At 38.4% G+C, this 25596-nt stretch overlaps 2 protein-coding genes across 6 annotated transcripts in view; one reads left to right on the forward strand and one right to left on the reverse strand.

The window, feature by feature from the left end:
- LOC131928247 (phospholipid-transporting ATPase ABCA1) overlaps positions 1 to 1235 on the reverse strand; it is a 64950-nt gene extending 63715 nt beyond the window's left edge. The window contains exon 1 of the mRNA XM_059284209.1: positions 1088 to 1235. The gene's annotated coding sequence lies outside the window, so the exon portion shown is untranslated. The remainder of the gene's footprint in view (positions 1 to 1087) is intronic.
- A 7844-nt stretch (positions 1236 to 9079) lies between these two features.
- The window catches only part of LOC131928271 (inositol hexakisphosphate kinase 1), a 32212-nt gene continuing 15695 nt past the window's right edge, over positions 9080 to 25596 (forward strand). Inside the window, exons 1-3 of one of the 5 annotated variants that reach the window (XM_059284256.1) lie at positions 9080 to 9215; positions 10941 to 10991; positions 11259 to 11461. The gene's annotated coding sequence lies outside the window, so the exon portion shown is untranslated. Of the gene's footprint in view, positions 9216 to 10300; positions 10992 to 11258; positions 11462 to 13219; positions 13310 to 19825; positions 19916 to 25596 lie in introns of those variants that run through there. The other 4 variants (XM_059284254.1, XM_059284255.1, XM_059284257.1 and 1 more) reach the window with 4 other exon arrangements.

Here is a 25596-nt window from a genome sequence, read left to right on the forward strand (position 1 = left end):
ATCCATCCATCCATCCATCCATCCATCCATCCATCCATCCATTCATCCATCCATCCATCCATCCATCCATCCATCCATCCATCCATCCATCCATCCATCCATCCATCCATCCAGAAATAACGAATTAATAATCGCAATTGTCAGTATGGAAATTGCGCTAAAAAAAACATTTTTTTTCAAAACCCGAACAGGCAAGCAATGAGTATCCTATGCTCGGTTCGTATTTTGTTCGTATATATATATATATATATATATATATATATATATATATATATATATATATATATATATATATATATATATATATATATATATATATATATATATATATATATATATATATATATATATATATGGGTGGGGGCCTAAAGAAAAATTTTGCGGGGTAGGCCTTTTTTTTCTAGTTCCGCCACTGGTTCAAGGGATTTTTTTTTTCCATCGGCGTGGTCGGCTAAGCAGATGAGGGCTTTTAAGTAGAGCTGAAATAAATTTGGGATTAAAGAAAAATAAAGACAAGTGTTTTTGCATGTGTTATATATTGAAGAATACACATAGGCCCTCGACATACACTGTAAAATGTGTATTGATTTATATTAGGCCTATTATTACTTTAAGTTAAACTTATTGTTTGCTTTTGGTTTAACATTAACTGTGAAAATAATCTCCAATTTATATTTTACAAATATTTTGTAAATCGATGTTATTCACAAAACTCAAAAACTAATTTCTTTAGAATCAGTGTACAGAGGCGTATACTGGGGTAATGATGTTTATCCTTCCATATTACATAATGTGCTGTCGCTGCTTAGCTTATCCCCCCCCCCCCCCCCCCGAAAAAAAAAGTGTACTAAGTTTAGCTTTAGAGAACAAGATCTAGATCGATGGGGAGGAAAAGCAACGAACAGTAAAATAACAAACCAAAGAATGTAATCAACTTACTTAACAATTAGGTCTATAAAACTATACCACTATAGTATATAGCGATATAAATAGTTCTGGGCTATAGTTCCTTCATTTTATTGATTAGTTGTATTTTGAAAATGATAAGCTTCTTAAAGGATTGCTATCTAATATCATTCAACGTTACCTGCAATCCAATGGTCGGACGAGCAGCTCTTGTTCAAATATCCTCTTTCATTTTTAATAATTTGTTTGGTTTGGTACACGTTTTATTTAGCTGGTTATTTCTGGCGTTGGTCCAGCCCACCCTGTGATGTAGCACAGCAGACAAGAACATGAAGGTCCGGTTCGTGGGTTGTTTTTTTATTTTAGCTTCCCAAGCGTGTGACCTTTCAACTCGGTTCAGACGGGTACAGTCCAGTTCGGCTGAACTTAATTGATGGTCTTGGTCTACATTTAGAACAGAAATACACACGAGAATCCGCTTATATTTCAGTTGACTCATTCGTCTTTTAAATATGGTAGGCTATATCTTTTGAACACTGGACGATGAAATATTTTTTTAAACTCAGTGAGTGGGGAAAAGAGGGGGGGGGGGGGCAACACTGTTTTCTGTTGGATGGTGTTCAACTGTGCACATTTCTGTTGAATGTTGACATGGTTATCTATAAAATGGATTATAATCCAGTTGAAAAGAGGGGAGGGGGGGTACATGCTAATGAGTGTGTCAAATTTAGAGAGTGGATTTTTTAACATGTCAGACCAGGGAGAGATTCATCGACCCACGAAGGACTCTGTATTAGAACAAATATTAGCAGTGTAAGGGGAAAACCACTGAGAAAACCGGTTGTGAAATAAAATGACACATTATTTCCATCGTTTAGTGCAGAATTAGATAACGAGTGTATACATCGATAAAAATCAATATAAATAAGGCAACGTTTCTCCGGGACCCAAAGGGCACTTCCCTGTGTAACATGTGAATCATTTGGCACAAGCGAATAGAACACAGGGAAAATGTTTGGCCAGTCTCCACGACCTCTAGTGATGAGTAAAAACTGACAGCGAGTGATCATCTCCATGTATGGAACATACATTGAAAAAAGCCGTCGACACCTCTCCAAAAACCCTATGAAACTGCGATCTGCAGGCAACAGACATCAGGCTGGTGTGGAAAAACAAAATACGTTCAAAACTGACACGGGGTCGTATGTGTATAAGCATGGCAAAATAGAAGCCAAATTCCAGTCATTGTTGGCGCTACTTTAAATTTACACACAATTTTAAATATTGAGTGTGTACAGAAAAATATTAACATAGCCCGCAATTACAGTTCTAGGTCACCTTGTACGACCTCGCCATTGGCTAAAAATTGACCGGAAATAGCCACCTTCCACTACATTGTTAAAGAAAACATCGACATCACCCTTTGAGTCTTCGTGGAGTGATAGACTGCAGCCCCTAGTTACCCCAGGGGAAAACAATGACCGCTTGGGGTGGGGGGGGGGGTTTGTTCGTTAAAGGTGTCTAGACTGACATAATTCTATACCAGACAGTTTCTGTTTTATCTGAGGTCGATCTTCAGCCCCTATGTTGACGGTCAATTGAAGGCCGACTCACAATGGGCACATGTCGCACAAAAATTAGTACATACACCACCTACACCAGTTTACAAGCTACATACACCACCCACACCAGTTTACAAGCTACATACACCACCCACATCAGTTTACAAGCTACATACACCACCCAAATCAGTTTACAAGCTACATACACCACCCACATCAGTTTACAAGCTACATACACCACCAACATATGTTTACAAGCTACATACACCACCCACACCAGTTTACAAGCTACATACACCACCCACACCAGTTTACAAGCTACATACACCACCCACACCAGTTTACAAGCTACATACACCACCCAAATCAGTTTACAAGCTACATACACCACCCACATCAGTTTACAAGCTACATACACCACCCACACCAGTTTACAAGCTACATACACCACCCACATCAGTTTACAAGCTACATACACCACCCACACCAGTTTACAAGCTACATACACCACCCACATCAGTTTACAAGCTACATACACCACCCACACCAGTTTACAAGCTACATACACCACCCACACCGGTTTACAAGCTACATACACCACCCACACCAGTTTACAAGCTACATACACCACCCACACCAGTTTACAAGCTACATACACCACCCAAATCAGTTTACAAGCTACATACACCACCCACATCAGTTTACAAGCTACATACACCACCCACACCAGTTTACAAGCTACATACACCACCCACATCAGTTTACAAGCTACATACACCACCCACACCAGTTTACAAGCTACATACACCACCCACATCAGTTTACAAGCTACATACACCATCCACACCAGTTTACAAGCTACATACACCACCCACACCAGTTTACAAGCTACATACACCACCCACATCAGTTTACAAGCTACATACACCACCAACACATGTTTACAAACTACATACACCACCCACACCAGTTTACAAGCTACATACACCACCCACATCAGTTTACAAGCTACATACACCACCCACATCAGTTTACAAGCTACATACACTACCCACATCAGTTTACAAGCTACATACACCATCCACATCAGTTTACAAGCTACATACACCACCCACATCAGTTTACAAGCTACATACACTACCCACATCAGTTTACAAGCTACATACACCACCCACATCAGTTTACAAGCTACATACACTACCCACATCAGTTTACAAGCTACATACACCATCCACATCAGTTTACAAGCTACATACACCACCCACATCAGTTTACAAGCTACATACACCACCAACACATGTTTACAAGCTACATACACCACCCACACTAATTTACAAACTACATACACCACCAACATATGTTTACAAGCTACATACACCACACACACCAACTTACTAGTACATACACCACAAACGCCAGTTTACTAGCTACACACATCACCCACACCACGAGCTACATACACAACACACACCAATTAACAAACGTGACAATTTCTGACCTCAGATGTATTCTTGATCTCCTTAGAATGCCAATTCTCTCTTCCTCTTCCCATCTGAAGAAAACCTCTCCTAAACAATATGTTGGTGCATTACTTAGCTTTCTCTGATGAGCTCTTCACTGCTAGCATCAAGCTCTGGTAATTCTTTCACTCACTCTCATCTCCAAAACCAATGCACCCACAACTATTGGCCCCCATTAAAATAGATCCCCGAGTCCCAAACTATTGGCCCCCATTAAAATAGATCCCAAGTCCCAAACTACTGGCCCCCATTAAAATAGATCCGCGAGTCCCAAACTATTGGCCCCCATTAAAATAGATCGCCGAGTCCCAAACTACTGGCCCCCATTAAAATAGATCCCAAGTCCCAAACTACTGGCCCCCATTAAAATAGATCCCCAAGTCCCAAACTACTGGCCCCCATTAAAATAGATCCCCGAGTCCCAAACTACTGGCCCCAATTAAAATAGATCCCAAGTCCCAAACTACTGGCCCCCATTAAAATAGATCCCCGAGTCCCAAACTACTGGCCCCCATTAAAATAGTTCCCCGAGTCACAAACTACTGGCCCCCATTAAAATAGATCCCCGAGTCCCAAACTACTGGCCCCCATTAAAATAGATCCCCGAGTCCCAAACTACTGGCCCCCATTAAAATAGATCCGCGAGTCCCAAACTATTGGCCCCCATTAAAATAGATCCCCGAGTCCCAACTACTGGCCCCCATTAAAATAGATCCCCGAGTCCCAAACTACTGGCCCCCATTAAAATAGATCCCCGAGTCCCAAACTACTGGCCCCCATTAAAATAGATCCGCGAGTCCCAAACTACTGGCCCCCATTAAAATAGATCCCCGAGTCCCAAACTACTGGCCCCCATTAAAATAGATCCCCGAGTCCCAAACTACTGGCCCCCATTAAAATAGATCCCCGAGTCCCAAACTACTGGCCCCCATTAAAATAGATCCCGAGTCCCAAACTACTGGCCCCCATTAAAATAGATCCCCGAGTCCCAAACTACTGGCCCCCATTAAAATAGATCCCGAGTCCCAAACTACTGGCCCCCATTAAAATAGATCCCCGAGTCCCAAACTACTGGCCCCCATTAAAATAGATCCCGAGTCCCAAACTACTGGCCCCCATTAAAATAGATCCCCGAGTCCCAAACTACTGGCCCCCATTAAAATAGATCCCGAGTCCCAAACTACTGGCCCCCATTAAAATAGATCCCCGAGTCCCAAACTACTGGCCCCCATTAAAATAGATCCCCGAGTCCCAAACTACTGGCCCCCATTAAAATAGATCCCCGAGTCCCAAACTACTGGCCCCCATTAAAATAGATCCCCGAGTCCCAAACTACTGGCTCCCATTAAAATAGATCCCAAGTCCCAAACTACTGGCCCCCATTAAAATAGATCCCCGAGTCCCAAACTACTGGCCTCCATTAAAATAGATCCCAAGTCCCAAACTACTGGCCCCCATTAAAATAGATCCCAAGTCCCAAACTACTGGCCCCCATTAAAATAGATCCCAGAGTCCCAAACTACTGGCCCCCATTAAAATAGATCCCCGAGTCCCAAACTACTGGCCCCCATTAAAATAGATCCCCGAGTCCCAAACTACTGGCTCCCATTAAAATAGATCCCAAGTCCCAAACTACTGGCCCCCATTAAAATAGATCCCAAGTCCCAAACTACTGGCCCCCATTAAAATAGATCCCAGAGTCCCAAACTACTGGCCCCCATTAAAATAGATCCCCGAGTCCCAAACTATTGGCCCCCATTAAAATAGATCCCCGAGTCCCAAACTACTGGCTCCCATTAAAATAGATCCCAAGTCCCAAACTACTGGCCCCCATTAAAATAGATCCCAAGTCCCAAACTACTGGCCCCCATTAAAATAGATCCCAAGTCCCAAACTACTGGCCCCCATTAAAATAGATCCCAGAGTCCCAAACTACTGGCCCCCATTAAAATAGATCCCCGAGTCCCAAACTACTGGCCCCCATTAAAATAGATCCCCGAGTCCCAAACTACTGGCCCCCATTAAAATAGATCCCCGAGTCCCAAACTACTGGCTCCCATTAAAATAGATCCCCGAGTCCCAAACTACTGGCCCCCATTAAAATAGATCCCCGAGTCCCAAACTACTGGCCCCCATTAAAATAGATCCACGAGTCCCAAACTACTGGCCCCCATTAAAATAGATCCCGAGTCCCAAACTACTGGCCCCCATTAAAATAGATCCCCGAGTCCCAAACTACTGGCCCCCATTAAAATAGATCCCCGAGTCCCAAACTACTGGCCCCCATTAAAATAGATCCCCGAGTCCCAAACTACTGGCTCCCATTAAAATAGATCCCCGAGACCCAAACTACTGGCCCCCATTAAAATAGATCCCCGAGTCCCAAACTACTGGCCCCCATTAAAATAGATCCCCGAGTCCCAAACTACTGGCCCCCATTAAAATAGATCCCCGAGTCCCAAACTACTGGCTCCCATTAAAATAGATCCCCGAGACCCAAACTACTGGCCCCCATTAAAATAGATCCCCGAGTCCCAAACTACTGGCCCCCATGAAAATAGATCCCCGAGTCCCAAACTACTGACCCCCATTAAAATAGATCCCCGAGTCCCAAACTACTGGCTCCCATTAAAATAGATCCCCGAGACCCAAACTACTGGCCCCCATTAAAATAGATCCCCGAGTCCCAAACTACTGGCCCCCATTAAAATAGATCCCCGAGTCCCAAACTACTGGCTCCCATTAAAATAGATCCCCGAGACCCAAACTACTCGCCCCCATTAAAATAGATCCCCGAGTCCCAAACTACTGGCCCCCATTAAAATAGATCCCCGAGTCCCAAACTACTGGCCCCCATTAAAATAGACCCCGGTATATTTGCAAGCGTCAGACATTTTGCTCCGATGGGGGAGGGGGGATCTTAAACTTCCAGGGGGTGGTGTATGTATTTTCTAACAGCATCATCTTTTCCCGGTCGTGCCCAAGACACATGGGGCAGATGAAGTAGAGTTAATCTGTTTCAAGGACCTCTGCTCTATGCCCAGCCGCTTTTGCTTTCCCTAACGTGAGTAATGTACCCATCGGAGTTGGGTGCTACTGATTTGACCAGGATTTTCGGGTTACAAGTTTAGAAGCCCTATTTTCTTTATTATTTTTTCTATTTAATGTTTTGATATTCCATCCGCGGTGGTGGCGGTTTACCTCTGCGCACATCTTTGCGGCGAATTCAAGTTTCACTGACATTTGAACTTTTTAATTTCAGTGAAAATCGAGGTTTTATTGTACAAAAGGCTCGTTTATTTTCTGACACTGTGGTTAAAGTTTAACTAAACGTTAGTAGGGTTGAAGTTGTAGTTTTATGGGACAGCGTATATATTTTTGTCGTATTTGGTGTTGCTATTTTGTGCTTTACGTTATGGAGCGTATTATCGTCTTATAGTCAACCGATACTGCAAGCAGCTGCATTTAAAAAATGTGTATACTTCTCCCTTCCTCTCGTTATGTAACTTAACTGCATGTTGTATTTCATTTTATGCAATAGAGAAGAGATTATTTTGAAACAAACAAAGCTTATTGGCAGGTAAGTAAGGGGCAAGTGTCAGATTTTGTGGAGAATAGTCGAGTTTTCACATTGCAAGGGAATTAACTCAATATAAACTAGTTACTAGTCGAATTTGATGACTTATTTAAACAACTTATTATACTATATATATATATATATATATATATATATATATATATATATATATATATATATATATATATATATATATATATATATATATATATATATATATATATACACGTATCCCTCTGTCATTTCGAACTGGTGGTCGTAAATACGAAGTGTATGAGAAACTAGGCAACAAGATTGTTACAACCGGTGATTGTAATACATGAAAGATAAGTTGACAACGTCGAAGTAGTCTTCTAGTCCACCAATACCCTCGTCCTCCCTGCTCTGCTACCTAGCCTTGACTAGTCCCGTCCGGATCAGGTCACTGCAGGTCCAAAACTTGTCATCGTAAAATGCTGCAACAATGTGAACAATCAACGACATGTGTCTCCCCCAGCATGTTGTTGGCAGTGCATGGGGTTTGCATTTTCGTCTGCCAAGTCTATGTCAAGCAGTTGACTCCGTAATGTCCACTGGATTCCATTCTTACAATTACAAGTAATGGTGGAGTTCTTCATGGGCGAGTATTTGTAAAAAAAAAAAAAAAAAAAAAAAAAAAAAGGTCAATGGCAATAGTCATCTTCTACTCTGGTTATCCCGTGAATGCTGTGAAATGAATGCTAAAATTCAGTTTCTGACATTATTTTTGTAAATGCTGTATGCTGTCACACTAGGCCTATATTGACACCCCCTCCCCAATCCAAAATTATGACACCCCACCCCCGTCCTCTTCTTAAGAGTACGTCATTTATGGCTACCCAGTAGCGTAGCGAGGGGGGGGGGTGCGGGGGCGGGGGGACATATGTCCCCGGGCGCCGACCTTAGGGGGCGCCAAAATGGGTTGGAAAAATAAATTGAAAGGTTGAGGGGGGTGCAAATCGAAAGTTTGAGGGGGGGGGTGCAAATCGAAATCTCGAGGGGGGGGGGGTGCAAATCGAAAGTTTGAGGGGGGGGGGGTGTAAATCGAAATCTCGAAGGGGGTTTGCAAATCGAAAAGTTTGTCCCCGGGCGCCGGGAAGGGTCGCTACGCCTCTGTGGCTACCAAAAGACATGTAACAAAAACCAGAGGGTGGAATTTCGGGGGCTTGAAAGGGTTAATGGCGTTTTAATTTCACAGAAAATATTACTTTGAGATACGAGCAATTCAACGTAGGAAGCCAGCAGTGTTTCCGGTTCCCTTTATAATGAGAATCACTGAAATGCTTGTTTATGTATTTAAATGTATTACAATGATTCACCTTTTGCATTCTCATTATTTCGCCGACCAAGATCTGGATCTAGATCTAGAATCCAGTATTAAAAAACCTAGATCTAGATTCTAGTCCTTTAGTACATAAAGCAGCACCATTTCTTCCCCGCATTTCTGAACAATAGGTGAAAGGTCAAAGTAGCAGAATGTGGCCTACCTCCTCGCTATTTAGAAAGAGAAGCAAAAATAGAGCTAGCAAAAGTCTCTGTCTTCTAATCGTTATTTCTTAAGTATTGTTCAGACTGACGTAGATTCAAGCTCTCGTTTATAATTATATGGGTCACAGGATATAAATATGTGCGGTGAGTGTGGGAGACTTCTCAATCTCACCGCGTTCGTTAGCCGCTTTTAATACTTTATTGTAACTAGAATCTAGATCTAAATCTAGAAATCTAGATCTAGTCTAGTCTATAGTGAAGGACTAGATTTAGCTACTGCTACAGTGAGACTTAGACCCCAGCTCTAGATTAGTGAGTGACGATTAGCTTCTTGAGCCTTATTCTAGACCCAGATCTACATTTACATTAGATCTAGTTAATAGTAGTTAATAGTATGGTGTAGTTAATATTAGTTATGTTAATGACTTGATGTAGATGTTATATTATTAGTAATAATATTATTTATTACAGTATTACTACGACTAGATTAGACAGATTTAGAATTTTAGATCTGTGATTGATCTTATCATTCTGCGAGGCTTTTTTCCATTATTCATCAATAATCATTAATTTAAATTTTAAATAAAAATATTTATATTAGACAGACTAAAATAAAAATTAAAATATGTAGAGTAGTCTAGATTCTAGATCTAGACTAGATTTTAGATTAAATAGATTTCTACATCTCAAAATAATTACTAAGGCCTAGATTCTAGATCTAGATCTTTAATAATAATAGGCCTATTAATTAGGCCAATTTTTATTATAAATTACAAAACGTAGCATTTAAGGAGGGCTTAGGTGAGGCCTAAAGAATCTATTAATTAAATAGTAGCCTATTATCTATTATATTTAATTATAAACAGGCCCCTTTAGATCTATTATAAATATGCCTAATAGTAATATTATTTATTTAGATCTAGAAGTCTAGATTTGAGTAAGAATCAAACTCAAACATAATAAAATTAAAACCAGTAGACTACTGAGTACTGAGTAAGTAGACTAGGTCTTGTCTTGTAGCCTAGACAATAATAGATTAATTTTTAAAGGGCTTAATTTTTTTTAAATATTTTTTTAAATATTAAAAAGAGAGCCTAGATCTTGGCCAAACAATTTTAAAAAGTCATCATCGGTGGTACAAATCAGTATATGAACGGACTGATTAGGTAGACCTAATCTAAGTACTAAAGTGGCCCTACAAAAAATGTAAAAAAAAAAAAAAATTTTAATCATTAGGCTCTAATGAATTTTAATTTGTTAAAACTTTTACAAATTTTGTTAGTAGCCTGCGCGTTAGGTATTAAAATGTAAAACTAGTAGATAGGCCTAATAAATTTCATACTTAATGAGGCCTAGAACTAATTGTGGATCTGTTGGTGTAAGTAAAGTACCCTTTAAAACGGTTAAGGTTCATAGAGTAGGTGAAGTAGAGTTCATCTGTTTTTGGCATATGAAGGGATAGTGTATTCAGTATTATGCCCAGCCGCCTTTACTTTCCGTAACTTAAACCAGGTACCGATCAGAGCTCAGTGGACTCTGGGACATCATTCAGACTCGAGTCAGGATCAGAACTCTAGAATTTTTAGTAAGCAATTGAGCACTGTACCGTTGGACTACACCCTCCCATTATGTAATGTAAGCTTTAGGTTAAAGTGAAGAAATAGAATGTAACATTTTAGTGCCTTTTAATTGTCATTGAATTTTAATTGTTACTGTATTATACTAACTAAATTTAATTAGGCTTAGGAAAGTGGGCTTACTTACTAAATAATAGCTACTAGGCCTAATAATAATTTATAGAGACCTGTGAGAATATTTTGTAAAAAATAAAAATTCAGCCAGCAGTGGGATCTTTTCTTTAAAAACCAGGAGTCTGAAAAATAATATTCTAAATTGTCTGGATCTGCTGCTTGATGCAAGGTTAGTGCATTTAAAAAAGTTTTTTTTGGCATGCTAAAATCAAATTATGTTATAATTCCTAAACACTATAATTGCCATCCATTCATACACAGAGGTAAATAAAAAAGGTAAACTCAACTTCACATGCCCTATGGACCATAAGGTTCGAAAGGGTACTTACTTAATAATTGCAAAAATTTAAATAAAGACGTTTTGTGAATATATCTTGTCTTCTTTTTTATTTCACTGAAATTTCCAAATTAGTTTGATCTTTCTCTTTACATTAAGCATTAGGTTATTCTAGACAGTAAAGAGTTTTGAACCTGATGGTCCATGGGGCAAGTAGAATTCACCTGTATCTGTGACCTTGGCATATGAAGTGGTAGTGTGGGCGGCACTATTTCCAGCCCCTTTACTTTCCCTATTGTGAGTTTTGTGGACTCAGGGATGTTCCACTGAATTGAACCCAGATTCAAGTTGGACCATTTCAGGTTAGCAGCCCAGTGCTCTATCTCTAGGCCATGCAGTCCCATTCTAGACTTTTGTATTTGCTTTTATATATATATATATATATATATATATATATATATATATATATATATATATATATATATATATATATATATATATATATATATATGGACTTTTCTTAATTAGCAAGTTTGATCTGCCCTGTAATTTTGTGTAGTGTTGGACTATCTGCAATTTGGCTTAATATAAATTTTCAAATAACTTATTTCAACTTGAATAAGAAGTAAGAAGGTGAATAGTTTTGTTTTTTTAATGGCATGAATATGTAGTTGCTTCCCCTAGTTTAGTTTCTAACTTTTCAGTCCTTGAGTTGTGATTGTGTATCTTGAAGTTTGGGGGTATATTATTTTCCGTTTTAAACTTTCAGTCTTTTAGTTTAAAGTGTGAGTAGCTCTGAGTTAATATAAGCAGTACTAGTAAAGTGATACCTTGTGGACGACACCTATTGAATGACGTCAGCAAACTCCACTCCATTATGTTAATATTTGAGATCCGGAATTGTGGGCATAATAGTGTAACACAAAAATATGATATTTAGACACACCATCCTACACACGTAAAATGTTATATGACATTTTCTAAGAACACCACCACTCCTCTTCTTTTTACATTTCTAGGACCCCCCCCCCCCCCTCCCCGCCCCCTACTCCTACAACACAAATACATTATTTGTTTTATAAAAACTAATTTTTATAACATTATGATGGAAATCGTATTTATAAATCCTCATAGCTGTTGTAAATCCATTTTTGTGTTTGTTAAAATGTGAACCTGTTAGGGCAACCATTTATCCAATCAAAACGGCTGCACAATAAATAAATAATAAACAAAACCACGTGCACTGTTGTAACGAATCTATTGTATATCATCAGCCCGCCCTAAATAACACAGTGTATCTGTATGATTACAATAAAAAAAAAAGCTGAGAACCCTGAGTGGACTGTTGAAAAGTTAGCCAATCATTTACATATGGGCATTTACTACGTATTATATGTTAACGAAGTGCGATTATCGCACACGTAGCAAAGTAAAAAAAAAAATTAGTTAAGGGGGGTAACTGACTTACGAAATATGATTGATAATGTTTTAGTTGCCTCCCCGTTTGAAAAAAAAACTAAATTAAAAACAGTAAGTCGTGTTTTAGCGTCTACCCAACGTAATAGCGCCCTTCCTTCAACCAACCTACGCTACCCACCCTACCCCGCCCCTACACTTCTATTTTGAATGTGTGTCTATTCAGCAGTTTGTTTCAGATCGCGCTTATCACTTCTAGGGAAGTTTTTTTTTCATTATTTTAAATACGCATTAAGATATTTTCATTGTGTAGGAGTTTGTTAGGTAGGAAAGTATCTGTTATATATGCAAACTGCAGCGAAAACTGAACGGCACGTTATACTCTTATAAATCATAGTAGATACGCAATGCCCCATGCTCTTATAATTATATCGTCCAACTATTACATCTGATGAAAGTCTGCCCCCCCCCCCGAAGAATGTCTACCGCCCCCCCCCCCCACCGAAAATTTCAAGGGGTTCCCCCCCCCCCCCCCCCCCGGAGAAAAAAGTCTGGAAGAAACACTGTATACCTCCATATAACTTCCTTATGTGCAGTAGACTTACGTCAACAAGGGATTACGAATAGTTTTAAAATAAAAGCCCACCAAAGTCCCAGGCAATCTTGAGATTTTGTTTCCTGGTTAAACAAGACAACAATCGTGTATTTAAGTGTATTACTCTCTTCTAGCGAACTTTTGAACGTGTTGTAAACCATGGGAAGACAGTCTTTACACACTGGATATCAAAGAATGTGTGAGTTGAGATTTACTTTTTGACCCAACTCCCCTTCCCCGCACCCATAAAGTAATACGTAACGAAATTTGATGGGGTTTTTTTTTTTAAAGAAGCTTTGGTGAGTGGCCTTTAGCCACGCCCATAAGCTTTCTGTCACCCCATGGCTTGTTCAAAGGTTCTCAAGTTGCTTCACATTTCCTCACTCTTAACATAAACCATGTACGCTACAAAAAACCTGGTAACAACAAATAAGAAAACAAACATACACTTTCTTTAGCTATTATAAATATTACAATAGAACTGTTGTTAACTATAGGCATTGAATATTTTTCTTGAGCGACAAACGTTATTGTTGTTGTTATAACTAAAGAGAGTTATGTTTTTATATTTTAGTGCACACTAAAGTCTCTTCGATCCCTTTCCCCCCTTAAACATCAGTTGATCAGTGGCTTGGTGTATTCCAATATCCGTTATAAAGCCACTCGGTACCTTATGATGGTCTACATATGAAAAGATTCATGAAAACTCTCTGGTCGTGCCATTGCCTCCCACTTAGTTATTTAATACTTACATTTTTAAAAAAAAAGATTTTGTTTGCAATGTCATCTGACACGCTTAAAAATCATTATTGAAAATGGGTCAAACTAGAGTTAGATTGCAAACATACATCCACTGACAGACACACTCATATACCATAATACATACATACATCCACTGACAGACACACTCACCATAATACATACATATATCCACTGACAGACACACTCATATACCATGATACATACATACATCCACTGACAGACACACTCATATACCATAATACATACATACATCCACTGACAGACACACTCATATACCATGATACATACATACATCCACTGACAGACACACTCATATACCATAATACATACATACATCCACTGACAGACACACTCACCATAATACATACATATATCCACTGACAGACACACTCATATACCATGATACATACATACATCCACTGACAGACACACCCATATACCATAATACATACATACATCCACTGACAGACACACCCATATACCATAATACATACATACATCCACTGACAGACACACTCATATACCATGATACATACATACATCCACTGACAGACACACCCATATACCATAATACATACATACATCCACTGACAGACACACTCATATACCATAATACATACATACATCCACTGACAGACACACTCATATACCATGATACATACATACATCCACTGACAGACACACTCATATACCATAATACATACATACATCCACTGACAGACACGCTCATATACCATGATACATACATACATCCACTGACAGACACACCCATATACCATAATACATACATACATCCACTGACAGATACACCCATATACCATAATACATACATACATCCACTGACAGACACACCCATATACCATGATACATACATACATCCACTGACAGACACACTCATATACCATGATACATACATCCATCCACTGACAGACACACTCATATACCATAATACATACATACATCCACTGACAAACACACTCATATACCATAATACATACATACATCCACTGACAGACACACCCATATACCATAATACATACATACATCCACTGACAGACACACTCATATACCATAATACATACATACATCCACTGACAGACACACTCATATACCATGATACATACATACATCCACTGACAGACACACTCATATACCATAATACATACATACATCCACTGACAGACACATTCATATACCATAATACATACATACATCCACTGACAGACACACCCATATACCATGATACATACATACATCCACTGACAGACACACTCATATACCATAATACATACATACATCCACTGACAGACACACTCATATACCATAATACATACATACATCCACTGACAGACACACCCATATACCATAATACATACATACATCCACTGACAGACACACTCATATACCATAATACATACATACATTCACTGACAGACGGACATTCTGACTTTAAAAAGTATGTAGAATGGATCCCATGAAGTAAACATGTGAGGACCATTGTTCACGTTACCGGTTGTTTATAAAGAGATAGAGATAGGCCTTTGATATAGTGACCTTGGTCTTTTGGTACACCAGGTTTATCCAGTAGCTGGTTCAATACACTAAGTAAACATTCTGTTGCTTTTTACTGGCTGAACTAGCTCCGGTAAATGGTTTCGGATGTTGCCGGCAGATATCCCAGGTGTGTCGGCAGATATCCCAGGTGTGCCGTGTCTTAGCGCCTTTATCAGCCGCATCATTGGCAGCCCTCTGTAATGGTGTCAGGTCACAACACCTGCTCCCAGTTCAACTCGTTTACAGCGAACCTAACATTGTGTTCATTCAACTTTTTCTGGTTATCTAACCTTATGCAAAATACATTTGATCTCATTATGAAATTCGAATAACGAGGGTAAATAACATGAAGGTATGGCCATATTCAACACATCTAGAAACCCCATTCAAAACTCAACATCGAGCACTGCATGTCAGTTGCCTGACCGAGATCTTATGGATTGGAAGGGGTTTAGACGTGTGACGTCAAAACCCAATCCTAGCCCAGGTCAAAGCCATGAGGCGAACAATGGGCTTGACCTTACTATAAAAGTCGAGGCATTATTTTAACTGATGGTTATGTTGGTCTAGACAAATTCTTTTCGTTCACCATCACCTTGGTTGGGGCCTGGTCGGTAAATACCCGAAATCTTCTACCTATAATATTTATATTTACTCCATTTTGGTTTTAATTATTAGTTTTAGTGGTAATTTTTGTTGGCAATTCACAAGCAAATAAATGCTTAAGAATAGTAGTTCATCATTCAGATTTTGCTATGAAAATCATTACCATATAAAATAACTCATTCTTGAATATCTAAAGAATGTGATTCTTTTTTTTTTATTATCTTAAAATTGTGAATCTTGAATCAAAATAAAAAAGTTGTGGTAATATTTTCATGTAAATGTATACATCGGTGAGCATCCAACTAAAATATCCGAGAGAAACCATCTTACATTTTACTTACAACCACCCACTGCTTGTAGCTTATAATTTGACCTACTTTGAGTCATGCCTTCCACAAGAACCTTAAGTAATAAATAAGTAACACTTAATTGACTGCGTTTTCTCAGTCTTTCATGGTTGGTACTTTCAAATTTAATGGTACATCGTACTATATGGCCACCAGGCAACTTCGTATTTAAACATATCATGTGTCAATATCTCTAGATAAAATGCTGACATTAAAAAAACAAATACACAAGTCATACTTAAACACAGGTACTATTTAAAAAGTGAACTTAAGAAATAAATCAACGTCACATTTTAAACAAGTTAATAAAAAGTCTAGTGACAATTTAAGCGCAATTTCCTTATGTTATCCATAACAATTTTTTGTGACCGAACGAAAGGATATTTTTGAAAACTTTCTTCGGCAATATTGTTCTAAATTATGGCAGGAATCGATTGGTAGATGTTACAAGTCGCTAAGTGATCTGGTTGCCGAGATATGGGCCAAAAAATGCATTTTTTCGAGGTTTTTTTGGCTTTTCCGGGAAATCCAGGAAGGAATTCCGGGAATTTTTTTTGCTCACAATCATCCTCGGAACTTGCTTAACATATTTGCTTTTGGAACTAGTCCTCGATATTGCTTCGTTGAGGAGGAGATACGACTTAAAGCTGCGGACACACATCCATCCATCCATCCATCCATCCATCCATCCAGAAATAACGAATTAATAATCGCAATTGCCAGTATGGAAATTGCGCTAAAAAGTGACTATGAATTCAGACATGATGTTATCTCGAACACTTGTATTTCATATATTTTGTTCTCGGTAGACTACAGCTGTGTGTGTCATATGTGTAGTCACCAGTCGGACACTTGTATTGCATATATTTTGTTCTCGGTAGACTACAGCTGTGTGTGTCATATGTGTAGTCACCAGTCGGACACGGGTATTTATCAATTACATTAGTCATTACAAAAGTTAATACGTTCACCATTAAAAGGGGAGATAACCTAATAAAGTAGCAGTGATCAACTGAATCGTGACTGAGATAAAGATGGATTGTTGTATGTTTCCAATCCTGACCACGACGTTAATGCAAGACTTACATCAAGAAGTATGAGATAATTGTCCCTAACACTAACAGTTTTAAATGACGTCTAGCTTCTGATTTGTCTAGTAACAAATATTTGTAGTTGTGTGTGGTGTCAACTTACCCAAGAAGGAACACACGGAATGAATAAATCTGATACTAATTCTTTTTTTTTAAACGTAAATATTTTTTTTTTTAATTCCTTGATATAAAAAATAGAAAGGGGAGGGGGGTGGGGTATACGTATGCGACTTAATACCAGTCTATAAAATGCAATAAAATAAGAAAATAAACACACATTTTTGCAACCAACGGTTTCACTGCCACGATAAAAGAAAGTTTCAAAATTTTTTAATGCACGTGAAAGCGTGTTATTATGAAGGTGTGTATACAAGTTTTTATTCAATAGCTTAGATAACGTTTATGTCAGTGACTTGTGTAAATAATGTCCCAGCTTGGGTTAAATAATTCTAATATGTAAGATCTGATATACTTAACTAAGGCTTTGTAATGGTTTAAATGTTCCCCAAGTTACACGACGCCTTTTTGAAAAAGTATACAGGTTTAAATGCCACGTCACCAGTTTTACTATAACCCACTAGAGAGGAGGGGTGGGCTCTGATTGAAGAACATGTTACTCCTTAACAACCTTTCATGCCCCTCATTTTCGCACACACACACACCTCCCTGCACAGGAATGTTATTTATTGCCGGTATTTGAATAGTTTGAAGGTATTTTTCTTGACTGCTTTATTGGGGTACATACTAGTGATGTAATTATCAAATCCAGTTCTGCTGGTTTTTTCGGTGTCGAGAATCAAAAGACATTTTTTTTTAAATGTGGTTAATATAAGTAGGCCTACGCTACAGCTAATTGTCCTATCAATTGACGGTGGGGTGGGGGGGGTGTAAAAAAAGTTGCATACAAAGTACTCAGTCAAGCGATTCGTGGCTTCCTTTTTTTGTTACAATTAATTGGCCTGTTTGTATGTCAGACGGCAGTGTTCAACGCTGTAGACAGGGGGTGGGAGGGAGGTTACCTCCACCCATCCCTCACGAAATTAAGATTGTCTCGAAGATTACAGCTATTGGCAACAGTTGGTGGATAGATATATAGATTGATAGACTGGCAGACTTTTGGGGTTTACCCCCCCCCCCAGATAAAATCCAGCCTACGCCACCTGCTCAGCGTGAGCCGGTAGTCTAGACTATGTTTGCTTTTATTTTTTATCTGCAGGATTTCCCCCTCTGTTGATGAATTTAGTATCAAATGATGTGAACATTGTCATCGTTCTGTGAATTAAAATGTTTAGTGGCACTAGTTTGATGTCAGATGTGCTGATGTCAGGTGTAATGATGTCAGATGTGCTGATGTCAGGTGTGCTGGTGTCATGTTTACTGATGTCAGGTGTGCTGATGTCAGGTCTACTGATGTCAGGTCTACTGATGTCAGATGTGCTGATGTCAGGTGTGCTGGTGTCATGTTTACTGATGTCAGGTGTGCTGATGTCAGGTCTACTGATGTCAGGTCTACTGATGTCAGATGTGCTGATGTCAGGTGTGCTGGTGTCATGTTTACTGATGTCAGGTGTGCTGATGTCAGGTCTACTGATGTCAGGTCTACTGATGTCAGATGTGCTGATGTCAGGTGTGGTGATGTCAGGTCTAATGTCAGGTCTAATGATGTCAGGTGTGCCGATGTCAGGTCTAATGATGTCACGTCTACTGATGTCAGGTCTAATGATGTCAGGTCTACTGATGTCAGATGTGCTGATGTCAGGTCTAATGATGTCACGTCTACTGATGTCAGGTCTAATGATGTCAGGTCTAATGATGTCAGGTGTGCTGATGTCAGGTCTACTGATGTCAGGTGTGCTGATGTCAGGTGTACTGATGTCAGGTGTGCCGATGTCTGGTCTAATGATGTCAGGTCTACTGATGTCAGGTCTACTGATGTCAGGTCTACTGATGTCAGGTCTAATGATGTCAGGTCTACTGATGTCAGGTGTGCCGATGTCTGGTCTAATGATGTCAGGTCTACTGATGTCAGGTCTACTGATATCAGGTCTAATGATGTCAGGTCTACTGAGATGAGAGACCAACTTGGTACATTTGTACAACCGATTGAGCCCAATCTAGCCGAATAATATTAATTGATCCGTTGAAGCCAATCCAACAAAAGAACATGTTCTTTGTTTACTGCCCCCCCCCCCCCCTCAGCCAACGTTATCAGGTTCACCTTGTGATAGACGGCTGACTCACTTCACACACTGGGCTTGTCTTATCTTAGCGGAACACTTGACTCATGTGTGGGGGCGGGAGGACTGATTGCTGCTGCTATCTAACGCTCACTGCACCTTTTTTTTTTCAACTTCACTTTCTTCATTCAAATGTACACCGACTAAACGGTCTCAACACATTCAATACTAACCAAGGATTTATACCATGTAGACGGCACTATTACTAGTGAGTACATTCGTCAAGATAGTTAACCGGTTTGCATGATTACCAGTACGTTGGTCAAGTGGTCAAGATAGTTAGCCAGTCGATAGCAATGACTAGAGAGTAAGCTGATCAAAATAGTTAGCCGGTCGATCACGATGACTATAGTGTGAGGATTGAGTCACAACATTCGGGACGAAACAACGTTCTAATCAACTATCGTAAAAAATGTGTGTGTGCAATGTGATCGGGATGATTACGCTATGATTAACACATTAACAGTCCGCGCTAAAAGTTGTGAACTTTTATTAAAGGTATACAGTCCGCGCTAAAAGATGTGAACTTTTATTAAAGGGAAACAGATGCTTACTGTTAGTCTGAACTGTTTAAACTTGGCTCGTTTTGTCAACAGTGTGTTGTTAATATATCCAGAGGTTTTTCTTTTAGCTCCTCTCTAGTCTGATTGGGTCATCAATACACGTTCATCCTTCATGTTTTGGTTACTAGGGTCAACAATACACGTTCATCCTTCACTTTTTTGGTTACTAGGGTCATCAATACACGTTCATCCTTCATTTTTTTGGTTACTAGGGTCATCAATACACGTTGATCCTTCATTTTTTTGGTTACTAGGGTCATCAATACACGTTGATCCTTCATTTTTTGGTTACTAGGGTCATCAGTACATGCTGACCGTCACCAACACAGACCACATAGATTGACGATTCTAATCGGTACACAAGTAGCTGATAATGTTCTTTGCGGGGCCGGGTGGGGAGGTTATCGTTTGGTGGTGGGTAGTGTGGTATCAACCGCTGCTCGTGAAAACGACCACCTTACTTTTGTAATTATCTCCACGAAACCTTGCTCATGCTATTTTTTTTAATTGTGTGCGTGTGTGTGTTTACCATTGGTAACTCCTTGACACAATCGTGCTCATGCTATTTTATTTATTTATTTAATTTTGTGTTTACCATTTGTAACTTATTGACGAAACCTTGCTATCATTTGAAAAAATACAGTCAGGATGCCTTAAGTGCCCCCTTCTTGATAACATACATAAAGCTCTGGTTTCTCGAGTTGTCCCCGTGTTTCTCACACCCATACGTCACTTTGTAACGACTTCCGGGTCACAAGGACACATCTGGTTTACATGTCGTTCTCTTGACCTCGTCCTACCTCCATTGAGGGCTTGACGTTATATTGTGTCACGTGATCAGATTTTTGTTCTGACCATATTAGAAGTTGTGTCGTGTAGTAGCCAAGTGTGTCCAAATAAAACATGAAAGACTGAAGTTACTTTACGGCGCCTCGAGGTAAACTTCCTGCATACGCACATTTGATAGTTCTACTTCCTCCTAGACCAGAGGCGTAGTGATGGGGGGGCATATTTCCCCGGGCGCCGACCTTAGGGGGCGCCAAAATGGGTTGTAAAAACAAACTAATATGTCGTTTTTGCAGTTTGAGGGGGGGGGGGGTGCAAATTGAAAGTTTGACGGGGGGGGTGCTTAAAAATGGGGCGCCAAATTGAAAGTTTGTCCCCGGGCGCCGGGAAGGGTCGCTATGCCTCTGCCCTAGACAGCAATACCTGGATACTCCAAACACCGTGAGTGGTAATTTACCAACAATGCCCACATACTGAACAATACCCACATACTCCAGAATACCGTATGTGGTACTTTACCAACAATGCTCACATACTGAACAATACCCACATACTCCAGAATACCGTATGTGGTACTTTACCAACAATGCTCACATACTGAACAATACCCACATACTCTAAAAAACGCCCCATACAGTAATCACAATACTAACAATTGAAACATTGTTTTTGGCGGCAGCACGTTATTCGTCTATACTTTACAAAGATAGCACTTGAGTTGGGGTTTTTTTTTAATGTTTTTCTCAACTAATAGATTAGTTCTATAGCACCTGAGTTTTAGGGTTGTCTCAACTAATAGATTAGTTCTATAGCACCTGAGTTTTAGGGTTGTCTCAACTAATAGATTAATTCTATAGCACCTGAGATTTAGGTTTGTCTCAACTACTAGATTAATTCTATAGCACCTGAGATTTAGGTTTGTCTCAACTAATAGATTAATTCTATAGCACCTGAGGTTTAGGTTTGTCTCAACTAATAGATTAATTCTATAGCACCTGAGTTTTAGGGTTGTCTCAACTAATAGATTAATTCTATAGCACCTGAGATTTAGGTTTGTCTCAACTACTAGATTAATTCTATAGCACCTGAGATTTAGGTTTGTCTCAACTAATAGATTAATTCTATAGCACCTGAGGTTTAGGTTTGTCTCAACTAATAGATTAATTCTATAGCACCTGAGGTTTAGGTTTGTCTCAACTAATAGATTAATTCTATAGCACCTGAGATTTAGGTTTGTCTCAACTAATAGATTAATTCTATAGCACCTGAGATTTAGGTTTGTCTCAACTAATAGATTAATTCTATAGCACCTGAGGTTTAGGTTTGTCTCAACTAATAGATTAATTCTATAGCACCTGAGATTTAGGTTTGTCTCAACTAATATATTAATTCTATAGCACCTGAGATTTAGGTTTGTCTCAACTAATAGATTAATTCTATAGCACCTGAGATTTAGGTTTTTCTCAAATAATAGATTAATTCTATAGCACCTGAGATTTAGGTTTTTCTCAGCTAATAGATTAATTCTATATCATCTGAGTTTTAGGTTTGTCTCAGCTAATAGATTAATAATTCTATATCATCTGAGGTTTAGGTTTGTCTCAACTAATAGATTAATTCTATAGCACCTGAGTTTTAGGTTTGTCTCAATAGATTAGTTCTATAGCACCTGAACTTTATGATTACCAAACAGACTAGAACTATTGCACTAAAGTTTCTTACGTCCATACACACACCGTCTGTATGACCGTTGACACCCGCCCATTCCACTTAACACTGACCCCAATATTCACCCAAGCGAGGAAATAGAACTGCACAGAAACAAGTTTATTTGTTTGTTTGTGCAGGGTGGAGATCTTTAGTACTCAAATAGAATTTCCAAAAACAGTTTCAGAAATTTTATTGAATAACTCTCGATTTTGTACTTTCTCGTTTACGAAATTTTGAGGAAGTACTGTAATCGTGCACAAAATCGAAATCGAGATTTTTACAAATCTCGACGTTTTACATATCCCTGAGTCGGAAAAACATAGTTTTGCAATTTTTTCCTTGTGTCTGTGTGTATGTCTGTGAATACGATAACTTGACTACCGTTACAGCTAGGTTGATGATATTTCATATATAAGTATTATATCAAATGTGTAGATCTGTATCAACTGTTCAGTGATTTCCGGTAACCAGAATTGGAACTTATTCTACTTTTGGCTTTTCAAAAGCCTATAACTTGAGTACTATTTGATACATATAAACGAAATTTTACATACAAGTAAAAGATCTAATTCTCTGCCATCTTTCAAATTTTGAGTAATTTCCGTTGACCGGAAGTAGTAATGTACGCTATTTCAGATTTCTCAAAAACGAATCATTTTCCCAAGACAGTTACGTATTATGATCATCATTTTCCCAAGACAATCAAGTGTTATAACCATCATTTTCCCAAGACAATTAAGTGATATAACCATCATTTTCCCAAGACAAGTGCTATAAATATCATTTTCCCAAGACAATTACGTGCGTTATGACCATCATTTTCCCAAGACAGTTACATGTTATAACCATCATTTTCCCAAGACAGTTACGTGTTATGACCATCATTTTCCCAAGACAGTTACGTGTTATGACCATCATTTTCCCAAGACAGTTACGTGTTATAACCATCATTTTCCCAAGACAATTTTGCGTTATAACCACAGCGGTATGTATCCGTGCTATTGTTCTCTGGTTACGGTTAAATGGACGAGTGGAACACAATGTAACTGTTGGATGTCACCTAGTTCTGTGAACTACTGACTAGTGGAGCGTGTCTGGCCAAGTAGGGCACGGTTGAATTTCTATGCCCTGAATTAACACAGTGAGCGGAACTGAGGAATATTATCTGGTCTCATCTTGTTTTAACATATAATGTATTATGTGTGCACATGCAGTGGCTTAGGCAGAGTTTGTTGTACTTTTTTTTTCTATATTTATATTCCAGTAGATTTTGCTTATGTTTTTATTTTGTTTATTAATAGTTAGTCCTTTTAGGGGCATAAGTCCCATTTGGACAAACGTCCATTCGGGAAAAAACGCCTTCTGGCAAACGGTATTTGAGCACATATATGCGCCCTTACCCCACAACTGTACTCGGCTTGTTCCGAGTGCGGTATTTCTTTGATTGTCCTTTAAGTTATGGTATATGTATCTTTGCTTCGAGATGGAATATTAACAAAAATGGAAGTATGGATGAAGCCCTATGTTCCACAAGGGATTAAGCCAAAGTCAAATAATTCCGTCAAAAAACAGTTATCAATTTTTTTCAACGAATCTTTTTATTATTTTTTTTTGGACAAAAAATATTGTCCTAGTCGTCCGTCTAATTAATTTCATCATATTATCGAATTTGAAGATATGTATTTGAAATGTGATATATGGATTAAACCTAATTAAAAAACTATTGTTAAAGTTATAGCTAAAACATTGCATTATAACGCAGTAAATCGAGTAGCCTAGTGGTAGTGTGTCAGTCCTTCCTTCCGTCATCGCTATAGATTTTAGAAAAAAACTAATAGAGTAGGGTTTGTTTATATAACGACTTAAATTTATTTTATAGTTGCCACTGTTTTTACGCTTTTGCATAAAATAAAGAAAATATTAAATACACGCACATTGCTAAAGGATATCAAAAGGATCAATATCAAATATAATTTTCGTTTAGATTCCTAGAAAAAGTGGATACATTTTAGGGTCGAAAAAACGAATAAATTAAACTGTTTTGTAATTTTCCAAGGGAGGTAATTTAAAAATAAATTCAACTCACGCTAATAAAAAAAATGTGAATGCAAAATCTACGGACCTCCAACAAGGAATTATTGTTGCAATAATATAATTAGCAAAATGTGAATGCAAATTTATGAGCGTTTTTTGTGTGTTGCGTTTGTGTTTTCTTTTGTGTTGTGTTGTGGTTGTGTTTGTGATATGTTTGTGTTGCGTTTGTGTTGTGTTTAGTTTTGTTCTGTTCCTAAGTTTCCCAAGTTGGTACATTCCAAAATGATTTACCGTGGCGGAGCACGGGTATGCAGCTAGTGTATATATATATATATATATATATATATATATATATATATATATATATATATATATATATATATATATATATATATATATATATATATATATATATATATATATATATATATATATATCAGCGGACGCACCATGGTGGCGGGAGGGGGAGAGTTATAAACATCAAAATCACATGGAAAATATTTTAAAGGGAAAAAACGTTAAGCATTATGCTGGGTCAGGCAACATTGAACCTACTCTCTTTCGTTTTATATGAATGATGTAACAGCCTGCCTTCTTTAATAACTTTAATCCCAAACTAAAGGGTTTTTTATTCGCACGTAGACAATGCATTTGTAAAAACTGATTGATTTAAGGCAGCAGGTTTTTAATTTTGTTACAAAAATATACATTGGTATTAATTTAAAAAAAAAACAATTTGAAGTGCATTACATAACTCGTGAGGACACAAGTTAATGCTAATAACTGGCTGATGTGA

This window comes from Physella acuta, unplaced genomic scaffold, assembly GCF_028476545.2.
Source record: "Physella acuta isolate Inbredline_101_S28 unplaced genomic scaffold, ASM2847654v3 ptg001480l, whole genome shotgun sequence".
Classification (NCBI taxonomy): Eukaryota; Metazoa; Mollusca; class Gastropoda; family Physidae; genus Physella; species Physella acuta.